This window comes from Alligator sinensis, unplaced genomic scaffold (genome assembly GCF_000455745.1).
Source record: "Alligator sinensis unplaced genomic scaffold, ASM45574v1 scaffold50_1, whole genome shotgun sequence".
Lineage (NCBI taxonomy): Eukaryota > Metazoa > Chordata > Crocodylia > Alligatoridae > Alligator > Alligator sinensis.
Window position 1 is genome coordinate 754,057 of NW_005842059.1, and position 9,133 is coordinate 763,189.

General features: G+C 50.8%; 1 protein-coding gene across 2 annotated transcripts in view; it reads left to right on the plus strand.

The window, feature by feature from the left end:
• Positions 1-9,133, plus strand: part of SYT16 (synaptotagmin 16) — a 166,597-nt gene that overhangs the window by 45,273 nt on the left and 112,191 nt on the right. Inside the window, exon 1 of one of the 2 annotated variants that reach the window (XM_025203493.1) lies at positions 3,493-3,725. The exons of the other annotated variant lie outside the window; for it this stretch is intronic. The gene's annotated coding sequence lies outside the window, so the exon portion shown is untranslated. Of the gene's footprint in view, positions 1-3,492; positions 3,726-9,133 lie in introns of those variants that run through there. 2 annotated transcript variants of the gene reach the window in all.

Consider the following 9,133-nt stretch of genomic DNA (forward strand, 5'->3'; position numbering starts at 1 on the left):
AAGCCAGACGGCTACCTGGACCAGGATGCAAGAGTGTCGGGGTCTCGGGGAGAGTGAGCAAGAGGGAGCTTGTCCTAGTACTAGCGCATTTGCCCAGTTTTTTTTTGTTTTGTTTTGTTTTTTTTAAGGAAAGTATCTGTGGCTGCTGAGTTTTGCGATCATCTGAACGATGTCAGTGTTGATGAGGGATGCTCTGAGCACATCTGGCCGACGCCAACATCTTAAGGGATAGCCAGCACGGGTTTGTTGCGGGTGGGTCTTGCTTGACCAATCTCATTTCCTTCTACGACCAGGTGACCTATCACCTGGACAAGGAAGAAGAGATGTCATATATCTTGACTTCAAAAAAGCCTTCGATCTGGTGTCCCATGATCGCCTCTTGGAGAAACTGGCCAATTGTCGCCTTGGGTCCTCCACGATCCACTGGCTGGAAAATTGGCTCCGGGGTCGGACCCAGAGGGTAGTAATTGATGGAAGTCACTCATCATGGTGTCCTGTGACCAGTGGGGTCCCCCAAGGCTCTGTCCTTGGACCCATACTGTTCAACATCTTCATTAATGATGTGGACACTAGAGTCAGAAGCGGACTGGCTAAGTTCGCCGATGACACCAAACTTTGGGTCAAAGCATCCACACCAGAAGACAGGCGGGGGATCCCGGCTGACCTGGACAGGCTCAGCAAGTGGGCGGGTGAGAATCTGATGGTGTTCAACGCCGATAAATGCAAGGTTCTCCACCTTGGGAAAAAAACCCCGCAGCATCCTTATAGGCTTGGCAGTGCTATGTTGGCTAGCACTATGGAAGAAAGAGACTTGGGGGTCATCATTGACCACAAGATGAACATGAGCCTGCAATGCGATGCGGCGGCTAGGAAAGCGACCAAAACGCTGGCTTGCATCCATAGATGCTTCTCAAGCAAATCCCGGGACGTCCTTCTCCCCCTGTACTCGGCCTTAGTGAGGCCGCAGCTGGAGTACTGCGTCCAGTTTTGGGCTCCACCATTCAAAAAGGATGTGGAGAAGCTTGAGAGAGTCCAGAGAAGAGCCACGCGCATGATCAGAGGTCAGGGAAGCAGACCCTACGATGACAGGCTGAGAGCCCTGGGGCTCTTTAGCCTGGAAAAGCGCAGGCTCGGGGGTGATCTGATGGCCACCTACAAGTTTATCAGGGGTGACCACCAGCATCTGGGGGAACGTTTGTTCACCAGAGCGCCCCAAGGGATGACGAGGTCGAATGGTCATAAACTACTACAAGACTGTTTCAGGCTGGACATAAGGAAGAATTTCTTTACTGTCCGAGCCCCCAAGGCCTGGAACAGCCTGCCACCGGAGGTGGTTCAAGCGCCTACATTGAACACCTTCAAGAGCAAACTGGATGCTTATCTTGCTGGGATCCTATGACCCCAGCTGACTTCCTGCCCCTTGGGCAGGGGGCTGGACTCGATGATCTTCCAAGGTCCCTTCCAGCCCTAATGTCTATGAAATCTAGTGGACTTTGCCCCTCCGAGAGCATATGCCCTACATCTGGATTGCAGTGAAGCTTATGCAAGAGTTTGGTGCCCAGCAGTACCCTCTCCTTACCCTGCATGTGCCTGGAGACCTACTCCAGCGCCTAGTTTATGCACTTCAGCAACTTGAATAAATCCTTTCGGCTGGCTGGCTGAAAAAGAGCGAACCAGATCTCTGCCAGCCCAGGGGCCAACAAATATATTACAGTCTGTTATTTATATAACATCCCAAAGTCTTCTCCAGGCCTGACATACCGACATCCCTGAAACGCCTGAGAGGTGGGGGCGTTCCACCGGAGGAGAAGTGTTGGCATAACTGGGAGAGATGAAACGCTTGGATGTGTGAGACAGAATATCTCAGCCACGTGGAAATTCAGTACTTTTCTCCTTATGCATTGTTCACATGGACTGGATATAACCCAGTCTGGGTTGGCACTAGCTTAAGTGCTGGCCCATGGCAGAAATCGTGAAGTTATGGGGCAGGAATTGTTGGCTAGAAGTTAGGATAACATGTGGACCCAGGACTCTGGGGAGCTGGGATCAGCCTGTGCCCTGCCACGAACTGGAGGTGTGACTTGGGCAAAATGGAGGTAACAGCACTTCCCTGCCCCCATAGAGGTGTTGGGAGGATAAATCTATTTAAAGGCAGTGAGGTCCAGTATTGGACTCCTTTAAGCACCTAAGTGACTGACTGACAAGGCTGTCCCTTGTAAGTAGTTAGAAGAGAGCTCTCTTTGGTGCCAAGAGCCTTGGCATGAAGTCCTGGCCCTGTTGAGATCAGTTGTAAGATGCCCACTGATTTCAGTGCAGCACGGATTTCTTCCCTCCTGGGCTTTTTCTTTCTCCATCTAGCCTTCATTGCAATAACGACGGCCAATGATGTACTGATGGAGACAGTTTATCTGCTGTCCCCTTTGCAGCTCAACTGATGTTTAAAGACTCTAAAAAGCAAAATAATCTTGCTCTACTCTGGTGCTGGCAGCACTGGGAAGCTCCACTGCAGAGGGACCCTTGGCGAGGACGAGGGTGGAACAAGGGAAGCAAAGCCCTGCACAGAGGTGGCATTTGTGGGCACTGAAAATGCGATACAGTCCCAAAGCCATTCTCAGGTCAGAAACCTTCCTTAAACATATAGCAATATTTAAACAAACGTAGTTGGGAACTTGGCTGCATCTTGTGTCTCTGTTTTTCCACGGAGCAGAGTTTACAGGAAATGCTCTTGAACAGCCAACTATTCTCATGCCTGGGCGGGTGTGTAATACATGCAGCACCCAGCGTGCATTGCGGACAGTGCTGTTCTGCCCACATCAAGCAAGGCACGACCTCACAATTTTTGCTCTTGCAGCACTTAGCCTCAGTATTTCCAACCCCCCACCCCATGCAAATGCATAAGCTCTGCAACTCTTGAAGCTTTAGCATCACGGTGGATGGGATTCAGCCCCGGTGGAGGGTGTGCAGAGCTATTCAGAGCAGTAATGACTGACTGAGGCCTGGCAAATAACCTATTTCTGTGCCAGGTCACTGGTAGGATACTCCCGTGAGATGAAACATTTTGCCTTCAGCGCAGGGCCAGCTGTGATCTGCAGTTTACTTTGCATTGCAAGCCTGCCGCACCCCGCAGTGGAAAAGAAGCATTTCTATAGCTGATCCAAAATATTTATGGCTGGAGTCTAAGTTTAGGCAGGGTGATAAATTATATCCTTGTACTGAGTAGAATAATTATGTACGATTTAATGACAAAGGCATGTTAATTTGCACTTTTTTTCTAGTAAATTTGTCAGCAAGGTCATTGAGGGAAGAGGGAGCTAATTCGCACAGGTGGCTGCATGTTCCGAAAAGTGACAATTGAGGTAGTTTTCCAGGAGCAGCCCCTGGCTGGGACTGGCTCGAGTGCCACCTTGGGCTAACATTCCTGTAGTGAGCGTCATGTGTTTGCCTTGTTCTCCGGGACAGTAAATCTGCTAGTACACAAAGGAAGGAGTGAGAGAGCACCGCTCCCATCTCCGAAACTCTTGAGCTGTGCTGATCTCCTTTGCCCAGCTTGTGTGAACTTCACGGATCCGGATGGAAAGCAGGATTTAGGCATCCGTCCCGGCATCAACCCATTGTTAAGTCTGGAGGAATACTATTTACAAAGCTTCACAGTCGAAAAGAAAGCGCTCTTGGAAAGTTTTGCTTCTTGTTCGACCTGTTTGGCTGCTTAATGTGAGGAAAGCTAGGTAAGTCTAGAGCTTGGAACGATCCATGGCTGTTTCTCAGAGTGAAGCTAACCCTTTCCTTGTTTCCCCCTGAGCAGTATATTTTTAATATAGATCTTGCGTTGCTTTGTACTTAGAACTGCATTCCAGTTTTGCCTCTTTTTTGAAGTGATAGCACGGTAGTATTGGAAGCCCCCATCAGGAAACGGTGAGCAGGAAGGTCTGCGCCCTTCTTATATTGCATGTGGGTTTTATTCCATTTCGTGGTCTTTTCACAATCTTTGCAGTAGACCAATGCAGCAGGAACACCAGGCACATATAGCACAAACACAGGTGCTCCTCTTGCCCATTAAACAGAGAGAGACCACACATCATTGCATCTGCAGCTTTCCCTATGCATCCAATCCAGTTATTTTGAAACGATGTTGGCTCAGAATGGAGCATTGCCTTTATATAGCACCACAATTATAACATAATGGCTACAGGAAGGAGTAGCTAAACGTATGGAGAATTGGCAGAAGGCTCCATAGCGAAGCTTCCCGTCTGTTAAAGAATTAAAGGAAGACGTAACCTGTTATTGTTACGGGCCAATTATATTTGATGAAAGTTTTGCAAAATGCGTATAGGGACTTTTGTCCCCACACGACAGAATTTTGGGTATGCCAGAAGCACAAAAGCCAGTGAAATCCACGGGGTCTATTTTTAATGTCATTTTTGTTGAATATGATTCCGTTAGTGATCCCTGATCTCTCTTTTTCTTTCCCTCCTCCTCTTCTGATTTGTCTCGCGCTGTATTCAGGCCCTAACCCTGGGAACGGTCCAGCGTAATGAGTTGAAACTCCTGGGTGTTCCTTTTGAATTCTGCTGACATTAATGAATCTTTCCACCCAGCATCTCAGTCACTTTTATAACAGACCCCATTCATGCCATCCACATCTAAAGTTGGAATCCTGCTCTGCTCGTCAGAGGGATGATGACTGAAGCTGCCACACAGCCCATCATCAGTGTGTGCTTTCTTGTTGGCTGTCTTCCACTCCCCTTGATTTTGGTGGCTTCAGGTTTATGGCTTGTGGTAACCGATATGCTTCGTGTCTAACTCATTCTTGGTTGATCTCCAAAGATTGTGCAGTAGTTGAGCAAGTTTTGCAGCTTGAGATGGAGAGAAGGAAGGACCTGGGGAGCCCAGCTGGAGAATGGGGCTGATATTAAGGATCACCAGTTCTGTTCTCCAACAAGACCAGTTTCACTTCCTGGTTCTCTGTGTCCCAGGACCTCACTTCCTCCTCCTGGTCAGCTAGTGAAAGGCTGACCTGAGTCCACACATGTCCCAGGACAGCCTGCATCCCAGTTCTTCTCATCCAGGTCAGGTTGTAGTGATTCAGTGGGTTCATTAGACCAGTCCTTGAAGACGAAGGATTACATGCCAGTGACAACCTAGAACAGGAGTGAGCAGTTATTTGAGCCCAAGGGCCACTTATGGAGTTTTGGTGAGCTGTCGCAGGCCAGGCCAGAACCCCCCTCCCCTGTTGTGCTGGGTCAGCACCCCCCACCCCACAACAGCTCACCAAAACTCACTAAGGGGCTCTGTCCCAGGGCCCAGCCCTGTGCTGTCACCACCCGGCAATCCCAAGGTCTGCATGGAGCCTGGCCCAGGACTCATGCAGGCAGGGCACGCTCAGGGTGGATGGGTTGGGGCTGTGGGGAGGCGGGAAGCGGTGTCTGGGAGCAGGAAGGGCAGGTGGGGATGGGGCTAGGGCTGGATCACGGAGCAGTAACAGCATGGGGCCAGGGCCTGGGGCAAAGCCATGATCTGCTGCTCACGTGTCCCTGCGATGAGTGGTGATTCCCCAGGCAGTGGCATGTGGGGAGCAGATCACAGCTCTGCCCTGGACCCTGGGTGACGGCTCCACACTGTCACCGTCCTGCGATCCTGCCCCATGATCCCAGCCCTGCCCACCTGTCTCGCTCCCAGATGCTGTTCCCTGCCTGTCTGCAGCCCCATCCCATCTGCCCAACCGAGCGTGCCATGCCCGGGCAGGTTCCAGGCTGCTCTCAATGGAGACCCTTCCTGCCCACTTCGTCGGGCGCCCTTGATGGTGGGTGCAGGGAAGCCAGGCAGTGGGACTGGGTCCAGTGGTGGCAGTAGCTGGAAAGAGCCACTGCCAGGAAGTGAGTCTGGTCGCCTTATCACCCCAGACCTGCTGGCTGCATGCCCGGGGGTGGCTGGACTGACCACACATGCCATGTCCTGGGCTGCCTCCCCGCAATGCACACACCTGGGCTGGGTGAGGCCAAGGGCTGGATGGACTCCCTTGGAAGGGAGGATCCATGGAGGATTGAATGTGGCCCATGGGCCATATTTTGCCCACCCATGACCTAGAAGGTGGCAGCACTAGTAAAATAGTGCAGTGTGTGAACTAAATGGATCCTCATTTGCTGATTCCCTTAGTGTTTGCTTTAATGGTGTTTGCAGTCTCTCCTGACTCATTATTTTTAGCACACAGTTGTGCAGGGCACAGGTCACCTCGTTGATACCTGAGGCTTAGAAACCACCCCCAGCACATTCCTTCTTTGAAACCGCACCCCGTGCTAGTAAGTCTCCTTCTTCCTGCAAGATCCCTACTAAAACTAACCTTTCTAAACAACATGCAGGGTTTTTTTCCTTTTGTTCCTCAACCATCAAATGCTAAGCTCGAGTAGCTGGGCTGAGTTTGAAGGAGCAGCGTAGGAGTAGGCCAATAATCCCCAAGAGTGGGTTTCCACAACAGGGAAGACATTTAGGGTCTCCACACAGCAGGTATTGAGTTATGCCCCAGACAAGAGGGGAAGAAGGAGACATGGCCTACTATGAGATGCAGGACTAAAGACTTTCATTCTCAGCAGAGTGGGTTTAATGGCATCTCTGGTACCACTGTACCTCAGGGATCAAGATAGCCCATACTCTCCAACTGGCTTGTGCCTTAAGGGCAGGATTTACAAACTCCCTGCCTTGGGTTGTAGCAACAGGAATCTCACTTGCAAATCAGGGGAAGTGATTTTTCCATTCTAGTCAGTACTAGTGAGGCTTCATCCGGAGGACTGTGTCCAGTTTTGGGCCCCCCACTTCTAGAAGGATTTGGACAGTTTGGAAAGAATCCAGCGCACGGCAGCAAAAACGATTAGGGACCTGGGAGGAAAGGCTGAAAGAACTAGAGTCATTTAGTCCGGAGAAGAGAAGATTAAAGGTGGATTTAATCACAGTCTTCCAATACCTGAAGACCAATTATAGAGAGAATAGAGTTGGGCTTTCCTCTGTGACCGTAGAGGACAGGACTAGGAGAAATGGCCTCAAGTTTCAGCAGGGGAAATTTAGGTTGGAGATGAAGAGGTTGCTGACTGTGGGGGTGGTCAAGTCTTGGAACAGCCTGCCGAGAGAAGTTGTGCAATGTCCATCTTGGGAAGTTTTCAAGAGCAGGTTAGACAGGGACTTGCATGGCGTGGCCCTGCCTTGAGCAGGGGGCTGGACTGGTTGACCTCCTGCGATCCCTTCCACCCTTTCCTATGATACTTTGGTCTATCCAAGGCCATCCCTAAGGCATTGCGAATCGGGGCAACCGCCCCAGGCCCCGCACTTTGACATCACGGCAAGGAAAGCCTGACCCGGAGCCCCTGCAAGGCTTCCGGACACTGGGCACTGCAGCTCGGCTCAAGGCCCCCCACCACAAGAGCGTCCCCAACCCAGCGTGGTCCTAACCTCGGCTGCCCTGTGCTGCAGGCAGCCCCCCATGGTGGCCTGTGCCTGCGGAGCGCCCTCAGCACCAGGGCCAGAGCTGCCACCCGCATCCTGCTCTGCAGCCCGTGCTGCCCAGCTCTCCCGGCCCCGCAACCAGTGAGTGATGACTCTCTCCCTTAAAAAATGTTAAAGGGGACCCATATAGGCTGATTTTTCCCTGGGTCCTGTGCCCTCCTCGGGTTGGCCCTGGGTCTGTCTGCCAAAAATTTTATCTGGAGGTTTGCCCCCTTCCTTCTCTGCTAGCAAATTGCAAACTGACACTAGTCCTCACTGACCTAGTACATGCAAGTGTCTAATAGGAATGTCACCAGGATGATTATGGGTACAATGAGGTGCCTTTGAGCTCGCAGGGCCTGTGGTATGTTGCTGATGTTGAAAACACCATGCATGTAGCACAGTCTCTATGGGAGCAAAGGCCACTGAGTCCAGCTTTGTGTGGTCACGGGGAGCTGTATGAGACATTCCTGTTTATTAAGTGCTCTAGCTACAACTTAGAAGTAGTTAGGATTTTTTGTTGTGGCTGATGAGCTATCAGAGCCTTCTCAAAGGAGCTTCTCTTGCAGGAGCAGAAGAGATCTTGGGTAGAGGTCCATGCCCCACTGCTACAGGAGAAGGCAAAACCATCCCAGTCCATACCACTCTGACCACAGGGTAAAACTCCTTCCTGACCCCAAGTGAAGCAGTCAGTCTGATCCTGAGCAGAGAGGCAAGACTCTCTAGCTAGGAAACTCTAGCTTTAGTTCCAGCAAGAGCACTGGCACCCCCAGTCAAAGTGCCCAGCCTTGGCTTTAGCCAACACCCAATGCCTCTGGGAAGGCTTATAAACACCCTGGCACACCTCTCTGTTTTTCTAAGGCATTGCCCATATCACCAGTTGCACCAGATGAGAACCAGCCATTGCCTTTTAAAGCTGATTTCTGGGCCATGCTTACCTAGGACCCCCCTGTCCTGTATGCTGTCCTAGGTCTGCTGGGATGGTCTACAGCTGTCTGGGCCTTCCCAGTGGACAGCTACACACCTTTCCACACAGGAACCTACAGCATCCAGACGACAGCTGCAAACACAGCAAACAGCAGCGTCTGGCCAAAATCCATCTCAAGGCAGCTGAAACAACTGAGAAGTTGGCACAAGGCCTTTCACCCAGGGTTGGTTGGAACACAACAAGACAGGTGCACAAGGCAGGGCAAGCTTTTGTGCTCGTTTTTGGAACCAAGATGGGAATGCTGGGAAATTTTTCAAACCAAACCCCACAAACACGAGAAAGAGAGAAACCAATGCACCCGAGAATATCCAACAGCCCAGGAGCCAGGGCATTCATCTTGGATGCAGGAAGCTCTGCTCTTCTTGATTCAATGCAAAGACTTGAGACTAGTACTGTTCCCACCAGACTATTGGCTATTCTGGGGTGGCATCATCTCTCTCTCTCTCTCACCAGAAATCCCATCCTAGATCTGAGAAACATTCTTGATATCAGTCTCGAGGAAATGATTAAGTTTCCATGAAATATTTTGGCTTGCATGTGTGCACATGTACATGCGCGCACACACACATACACAAGCTGAAAATGTTTCAACCAGCTCTGCTTTCAGCTCCTGAACACCCATTCCAATCCACAGCAAGTACAAAGTCCCTACAGGTGGTTACCATCTGATGGTCT